The following is a 9,168-nucleotide window of genomic DNA, read 5'->3' on the forward strand; positions in this document are numbered from 1 at the left end:
GATACCATTAATTTAATTGTATGATTTGTCTGCACTCAGTTTCTCCCCTTCTCAAATCTCAGCCCCGCGTTGTTCTTTGTTACTGTCAGAAAACCTGGTGAGTTGTTTTGGACAGTACTGTTTCCCTCCTGTAAGATGATGTTACTGCACAAGTCACCATAGTGTTTTCATAATAAACTTGAGAACGGAGAAAAAAAAGAAAAAAAAAAAAAAAACTCCAGACCACAAAGGTATTTGCCCAGGTGCATGGGCCAAACCCACATTATTGTTTGGTTACACATCAGCATAACTGGAATGTCCACATCATAAAATGTCCGGAAAGGAGTGTCCTCATTGTAAGGTGTCCGGAAAGCCCTCTACCATAAAATGTCCCGAGTCAATTGCAGGGACGGAAACAAGATAGTGGAAGAGACAAAAGAGTGTTAGTTAATAGATGATGGCCCAGGGACAAGATGGAGACTGAGATGCCAGGGGCTTTTGGGCCCCAACCCCTTGCCTAGTGTTCTTCTTGGGGTACTGCGTGCTCCCTGCCTTGCCATGTGCTTTACTGGCACTTTTTTCTACCCTGTCCCAAACACACCCTATCAAATGCTTGTCTTTCTATTTCTTAAACAAGGAACCTGAAGGTACCCTGTTAAGTCACTTCAACTTATATATAATTTTTTAAAAATTTATTTTTGCCAGGCAGTGGTGGTGCATGCCTTTAATCCCAGCACTTGGGAAGCAGAGGCAGGCAGATTTCTGAGTTCAGGGCCAGCCTGGTCTACAGAGTGAGTTCCAGGACATCCAGGGCTACACAGAGAAACCCTGTCTCAAAACAAACAAGCAAACAAACAAAAGATTTATTTATTTATATATGTAAGTACACTGTTGTTGTTGTTGTCTTCAGACACACCAGAAGAGGACATGGGATCCCATTGCAGATGGTTGTAAGTCACCTTGTGGTTGCTGGGAATTGAACTCAGGATCCCTGGAAGAGCAGTCAGTGCTCTTAACCACTGAGCCATCTCTCTAGCCCCACACTTCAACTTTATATAGCCAATAAATATCAGAAGCAGGAGGTCAAGTCTGGAGGTGTACTTAACTCAGAGAACCACGTGTGCAAGCGTGTGGGTGCATTTGTGTGTGTGTGTGTGTTGGTGTGATATGCATATGTGTGATATGTGTATATGTGTGTGTTTCTAGTTTGTGGTATTGGGACTTGAACCTGTGCCAGGAAAGAACTCTACCACTCAGCCACATTCCAACCCAGATTTTGTACAACTTTTCTTGAGGGACTCCTCACAAACAAATGTCTGCTCTCACCAGACAGGGCACCACAACGCACCAAACATCAGCCCTCCACCCAAGTCCAGGTTGGCAAACTTATGGGTTCACTGCACTTACCAATGGGAACATGATCAAGGCCTTGCTCAGAGGAGTGACGGTGGGTGGGGGGTGGGGGGAGCCCAAAGCAGCTGCCTCCATGAAAAGGTGCAGCAGAGCGTGCGCGATGGCTCTTGAAAGCAATAGTGAAAGCACTGAGTTATATGCTCTGATATTTCTTTCCTCCTTCCCTCTTTCCTTCAGTCTTTCATCCTTTGTCTTTTCCTCCCTTCCTCACTCCCTCCCTTACTTCTCTATTTTTTTTTCCTTCTTTCCTGATGCTGGGGATGAGAACACGGGGCCGAATGCATGCTGAGTAAATGCTCTACCACTGAGGTACACCACAGCCCCATTTTCTATTAACATTCTTGGTTTGAGGGGGGGAGAGGGAGAGAGGGAGAGAGAGAGAGATTAAAATTCTCCCCACTGCCATCATGGTGTGATACAGAATGAGTCTTCTGTCTGCAGCCTACCACCTTTAAGTGTGCTCCATCCTGTCAGAACGAATCGTTCATTATCACCCTTCTGCCCTTAGATGCTGCTGACTGGGCCCGGGGCCTTGCATGTGTTAGAGAATGCTCTACTGATGAAAGTGTGGGCCTTTAGAGAAAAACAGTTTTTAGGATCCTGGCTGTGGAAAGACTTGCTTGTACAGTTCCCATGCCTCTCTGACTCACCTCCAGGGCTTAGGAAAATAGGACAAAAGGAAATGGCAGACTTCTCATTCCACCCCCCCCTTCCCCACCTCATTCCGCGCTCTGCCTGCAGGTTGAAGCTTCAGGCCAAGGATGCAGCCAACTGTCTTCCAAAGACCTGGGAACCCAGAACAATGGAAAGAGCTCAGGCAGCTGTGCAGAAACGTTCTAGAGGAGAAAGCAAATGAGCAGTGGTGCTTGATTCAACCAAAGTGGAAGAGAAGCAAACGCATGCCTCAAAAAAGCAAGACGGGTCAGGGAGATGTCTCAGCGATGAGGAGGACCTGGTACTAAGCGAGTCTATTCCCTAATAGCATATGGTGGAGGGGGGGAAAAGCTGAATCCCACGAGCTGTCCTCTGATTTCTACACATGCATGTACAAAGACAAAAGTGAGTGTGGAACCGTTGCCTCCGTGGGCACAGACTGCTCACCCTGCTCTGTCCTCTCTCCCTTGGCAGAGTTGGTGAGGACCCCAACAGCTATGCATTCCCTGGCCTCTCCTTTGGGGCATCTCCCTCGTTTCTGGTACTCTGCCTGATATGTTTGCAAATCCTCCTAAGAGCCAGGGCAATGGCCCGCTGCCCTTGAACAGTAGAGTACTGTCCTTCGGCACCATCATCCATGGATGACTCTGACTGTGGACACCTGAGTGTCTCCATGTTCTGCAAGCTGCAGGCTGGAGGCCCAGAGCTATGACATTTGGCTTAAAGGTGTTTGCATCCTTTTTGCTGGCTCTCCAGACTGCAGGTCTTCACCAGGTAGTCCTCTGGTGGCTCTACACTAAGTGGCCTAGCAAAGATTGAGACTGGGAGACTCCTAAGGGCTTTTTCCAGGCAATTGCTACTAAACTGTAGAGAGATATGAGTCATTTATTTCTCAGAGAAACCCCTTGGTGGATTTCTTAGCAACATGGGATGATATAAATTATGAAATAAACTTTTTCCAAACCAATTATTTAGTGTGACCTAGTGAAAAAAAATCAACAGAGAATTTTGAACACTCAACTCAGGAAGAAACCATGTCCTCCCCTTTCTCTGTCCCCTCATCCCTCCCACCCTCCCACTTCCATCCTTCCCTCCCCCAATCCTTCAACACCCACAACCCTCCCCCCCCCCATTTGTTTGACATCTTTCTCTGGTCTTTCACATTTTTAATAGAATATTCTCCAGACAATTGTATCCTGAGAAGAGAAGACAAGGAACTATCATTGTCTAAGAGAGTCACTAGCCAATGAGAAACACATGCACTGTGAAGTATAAGAATAAAAAAGATGTACCAAGATTGAGACTGTTTCCAGGTTTCACGTTTGTATCCATAAAACTCCTGATGAATCTACAGCAGTTTATGAAATCAGGAAATAGTCTTAGCAAGGTCAACACACTAAGTTTATAGGTTATACACCCCTGAGAGATCTTCCACTTCAAAGATGCTGAGGCTGCTCCTGCTATCCTCCATGTCCTTCTCAGGACACACCATCCCTATTAAGATGGGGTTTTCTTCCCTTCCGAGATTCAGAGTGACTGCATGGCCAGCCTGTAGCACAGATGGTGGAACAAATGTCAGTGTGTAATTATACGAGAGCAGACTCTGGAGAAGCCAGGCAGCCTTCCTGGGGTTTCTGAAGTTCTTGGGTCTCCAAAGTCACTGAGTATTCATAAGCAAGAATGACCCTGTGAAGGGGTTTCAAGAACAGTCTCCATGGTGTCCAGCCTGTGTATCAGACTGGCCAAGATGTAGAACATGTGACCAGAGTAGCAGTCAGAATGTTCCAGGCCTGGCTATGGGAGTCTGATCAAATTCTCAGACGAGGCCCTAGAAACACGAACAGAGATGATCTCTGTCTTTCTGTCTCTGTCTCTGTCTCTGTCTGTCTCTCTCTCTCTCTCTCTCTCTCTCTCTCTCTCTCTCTCTCTCTCACACACACACACACACACACACACACATCTGAACTGCATATCTAATCTCTAGGAACTTGAAACCCCTAAATTAAGAATGGATTATCATATAGTCTTGAACAAGAAAAATATGTACTAGTAAACAGTCAAGAAAATGAAATAAAATATAAAGATGTTTGCAATAGCATCGAAACCTCTGGAGCAAAGGATGCATTCAGTGAAGGGGGTATCCAATTGCTAAGAAGAAAAAATAAAATACCACTAAGAGGAATTAAACAAGACATGTATAAGTGAGGAAACGTAACAGAGTAACACACAGTCAAATATTGATATAAAGATATGACTCTTCATGAAATTAGGCTATAGTTTTCAAGCATTACATTTTTTAAAATTAAGAAACACGTTGGCTGATTCTGACACTTATGCAGAAATGCAAGGAGCCAAGCACAACCAGGAACTAGGTGGGCATTTCACCTGCTTCAGACTCCAAGAGAGATGGGTGTGTGTTATTGAGCTGTGGCGATGCTGGCATTTAGCAGGCTGAGGAAGGAGGACTGTCATGTTTGACAAAAACCTGGATTGCAGGATGATGCTGGCTCAAGCTACAGGGCTGGACTGATTCCATAATAATTATGATTATATACTATGTAGCACTTTATTAATATTAGTATTAAATTATATCATAATTGAAACATAATACATGTATGTTATATTTATAGATATTATTATTATTATCATACAGAATGAAAGATACAAATCAAGTACTTACAGGGACTTGATTTATCATACAAATGTCACCATAGCCAAGGTTCTCATCCTTCCTAATGCTATAGCCCTTTAATACAGTTCTTCATGTTGTGGCGATCCCCCAACTATAAAATTATTTTCATTCCTACTTCATAATTGTAATGTTGCTACTGTAATGTAATGTACAGTATTGTAATGTAAATATCTTATATGCAGGATACCTGATATGTGACCCTTGTAAAAGGATCAGGTGACTCCCCAATGGGGCTGAGACCCACAGGTTGAGAACCACTGTACTGTAGGGAGCTTGAGAATGGCACCTCAGCAATGGGTGAAATATACTTGCCTAGCCAAGACCACAGAACAGTTGATAGAGACACTGCACAGAAGGATGAACAGGCCAGGCATGATGGCCCATGCCTTTAACCCAAGTACTCAGAAGTCAGAGGCAGGTGTTATCTCTGTGAGTTGGAGAATAGCCTGGTCTACATGGTGAGTTCCAGGACAGCCATAGCTATATAATATAGAGACACTCTGTCTCAAACAAATCAAAACAACAACAACAAAGGAAAACAAGACACACATACAGAGAGAGAGAGAGAGAGAGAGAGAGAGACAGAGACAGAGACAGAGACAGAGACAGAGATGAAGTACCCCAATCTATTTGGAGAGTCATGGAATCTGTTTTAATAACACTGAAGACACTGGTGACCCAGCATTTGCCTCATCTACCCAGAGGAAACACATGCCTGGGAGAATCAGAATATGCATGGTTCGGATGGAATATCATCAGAACAGGGTGAGCTGAGATACCAAACAGCTGGATGCTCATGCACAGCAGAAGAAATAAATAAATACCTTGTGATATGTCTACACTATATCATCCAGCCATGGAAACAAATGGAACACAGCTATATATAGTGACAGGAAAGAATGTCACACATGTAATTTTTTAAGCCGAAAATAGGCTAGGAACCAATGCCATCTGGGTGTGGTAAAGCATGGCTTTAGTCCCAGCAGTTGGTAGACAGAGGCAGGTGGGTCTCTGTAAGTTTGAGGTCAGCCTGGTCTACATAGTTAGTTCTAGGACAGCCACGGCTATGTAGAAAGACTCTGATTTAAAAAAAAAAAAAGTTACCTACTGTATGGCTCTGCTGATTAGCTCATAGTTGGTGTTGGCACATGGGCAAGTGCTTTGCTTTGGACGTACAGGAAAGGACAGATGGAAAGGGACAAAGGAGGTGCTATAACATTCTACTTCTCATTTTAAGCACTCACTATCTGGATTTATTAAGATTGGTGCCCTTTTCCATGTTCACTTTGTTTTAGGAGAAAAAAATCATAAAGGGGGTTTAGCAGGATACAACTCGGTTGTAGAGTGCTTGTTTAGAATGTATGAGGCTCTAGGATTGATCCAAAATGCTCAGCGTCAGACAACAGCTAAAGAGAAAATGACATACCCTGACTTCTCTATCTGCTATTCAAAGGAAGACTCTAAACCTCTCCTTCAACACCAGGGACTTCAGTCTCTTAAAGCCCAAAACTCAGTTGAAAGTAAACTTCTATTTGTTCGGGTACACTGGAACAGCATTGACATTAGCTTTGACTTAGGCAAAGGGCTTCGGGAAGCATATTTTAGGAAACATGGCTGGCTGTGATTGGCATACGTTATAAAGCATCTATTGAGAGAGACTCTTTGTGGTTATTCTGTGGCTTTATTTTATCCCACAGGCATTTGCTTTGACTCCTTTCTGTACTATGAAGACACATTCCATAGCTTAGTATTTTTAATTATTATTGTTTTCTGCAGTGCTGGCAAGCTTCTAATAAATAGTGACCTATTAAAGATAGATTTGATGGTTATTGCCAAGAATTGACCACAGTGATCCAGCCAGGGAAGACAGCCTGCTGGCTCAGGTTAGGTGGGACCAAAGGATTGACTGATACTGGACAAAACCAAGCAAAACAACAGCAACAAGTTAATAAAACCCAAGGGTTTTGGTGGCACAAGTGGAGGACACTCCCTGCAGAGATCTGGGACGTGGTGGCTCGTTTTAAGTCAACTTGACACAAGCTACAGTCATTTCAGAGGAGGGAGCCTCAGTTAAGGAAATGCCTCCATGAGATCCAGCTGTAAGGCATTTTCTTCCTTAGTGATCAATGAGAGAGGGCCCATCCCACTGTTAGTGGGACCATCCCTGGGCTGGTGGTCTTGGGTTTTATAAGAAAGCAGGCTGAGCAAGCCATGAGGAAAAAGCCAGTAAAGAGTGCTTCTCCATGGCTTCAGCATCAGCTTGGGACTGCCTCCAGGTTCCTGCCTAGTTTGTGTTCCTGCCTCTGCTTCCTTCTATGGTCGGGGGTTTGGATATGTGAGCCAGATAAACCCTATCTTTCCCAGGTTGCTTTGGTGATGGTGTCTGATCAGAGCAATAGAAACCCAACAAGATAAGACACCTGTGAAAGGTGATACTGAGTATTGTCAGGTTCAAAGGAATCGCTGTTTCCCCAAATCTGGCAGTTAGACAGAAAAAACAACATTCTTCAGAAACTTGTGAAGCCAGTTTCCCTCTACCAAAAGAAGGCATTTCCCTGATCAGAGGCAGAAGGGACAAGAGGCTGACAGGAGTGCCATTAACATATCAAAGTGCACTCTGGCCTCTGGGCTCCCTCTGTATCAATACCCAGCCCTTCTCATTTCCTCCCCTACCCTAAACTTCTGCAGCTCGTGGGCATCCCTCCCCCTTGATACTCATCTCTTGATAGCCCTGATATTTTGCCTTTGATCCCTCTTTTGCCCAAGTCCTCTTGGTCTTTCTCTCTTGGTGCCTCCTACCCCCACCCCTAGCAGTCTCCCCCACCCCTTCTCGCTCTCCCTATGATCTGCTTCTGTTTCAGCCGTGAACGGGTCCAGTCTGTTGGCCATATTCAGTCTATTTCTTTCTCTCTCTGTTCTGGACTGGATGCCTCTAGCTGTTCCCCCTCTCATATCCCCAGTAAGGATCTTCCCTTCAACCGTACCACAAAGCATTTGTGTCTTCAGTTAATACTGTTGTGACACCTTGAGATTAAGCACCTATTAATTACCTGACTGATGACAGGGCTGGGGCAGCAGGAGTCTGAGATGCAGGAGAGATGTAGGCTGGAGATACGCATCTTGGTGGAGTCAGCATAACTCTGGCAGCCGCAACCTTAGGGTTGACAGGTGAAGCACAACATACCTCATTAGTTTTCAGTCAGATGAGCAAGGAACAATTGCCAGCTGCAACCTGTTTGATGCAATATTTCTTTCTCAATGAAGCACTCCTCTACTTGGTTGACGGGTAAATGTTTGGGGCCAAGTGATATTTAAGACATGCTTCCACTATAAAATGAGTCGTGTATCTGAAATTTAAATTTAACCTGGAGTTGTGGCCTTTTATTCCATAAGTGTGGCCAGGCCACACTGGGGGTGAGAAAGAAAGGGCTAATAAAATTTGAGTCCTACTGAGATAAGAGTTTCAGACGGAAGGCTGAAGAGATGGCTCCTTGGTTAAAGTCTTCCGAGGACTGGGATGCAGTTCCCTGAACCCATACTGTGGCTCACAACCATCTGTAACTCCTGGCCCAGGACATCTGATGCCCTCTCCTGGAATCCATAAGTACTGCATGCATATGATGCACAGACTTGCGTGCAGACAAAACACCCATACATTTTAAAATAAAATTTTAGATGCTTAAAAAGGGGTTAGAAAAGAGAGAAGGAGTAAATGAAGGAGATTAAAAAGTGAACGAGATAGGTGAGAAGCACCCTGTGTGCAGTGGCCTGGAACAGCCTAGGGGAGAAGGTCATCAGAGAGGATGATGGGATCCTCTGGTCTCCCATGGGACAAAGCCTTCAGTTAACCCTTGCCTTGGCAATGCAACAGCCACTGATGACTTATGGTATGTGCCTCCTAGACCAGGAGCGCTAGCAAAGCCATGACTGATGAGTGTTGATCAGCTTGTTCACACTCAGTTGAGAAAAGTGAGGGGGGGGCGCATAGTCAAGATGGCTCAGTAAGTAATGTCACTTGCCACACAGCTGATGCCCTGAGTTCGATCCCCATGACCCACATGATGAAAAGAGAGGATTAACTTCTGTAAGTGTCTTCTGCCTATGCCTCCTCCCATCCCCCTGCATCCCCCTCCCGTGCACTGTGGCAGACACACCGAACCACAGTTACACTTATGAATGAATAAATAAATAAGTAAATAAATATTTTTTTTAAGTGTTGATGATGGATTTCATTTTGTGGTGTACACCTGTATTCTCCCTCCTTGAAGCTGTCTCCAGAGAACCCAAACAATACAGATTTCTATATGTTCACCACCAACCTTTCTCATGAAAGGGTAATCCTGAGCACATCAATCAAGCCACAAAAGATGTGGGGCACCATGCACAGGGAAGATAGGGAGCTGACCTACAAAAAAAAAAAAAAAAAAAAA

The 9,168-nt window shown here is 44.5% G+C and overlaps 1 long non-coding RNA gene across 1 annotated transcript; it reads right to left on the reverse strand.

The window, feature by feature from the left end:
* Positions 1–1,412: 1,412 nt before the first annotated feature.
* Positions 1,413–9,145, reverse strand: LOC116078967. The gene is made up of 4 exons (XR_004113689.1): positions 9,058–9,145; positions 7,789–7,892; positions 2,111–2,178; positions 1,413–1,498 (listed from the first exon to the last, which is right to left on the reverse strand). It is a non-coding gene; the product is annotated as an uncharacterized LOC116078967 (long non-coding RNA).
* Between the last annotated feature and the right edge of the window lie 23 nt (positions 9,146–9,168).

This window comes from Mastomys coucha, unplaced genomic scaffold (assembly GCF_008632895.1).
Source record: "Mastomys coucha isolate ucsf_1 unplaced genomic scaffold, UCSF_Mcou_1 pScaffold5, whole genome shotgun sequence".
Classification (NCBI taxonomy): Eukaryota; Metazoa; Chordata; class Mammalia; order Rodentia; family Muridae; genus Mastomys; species Mastomys coucha.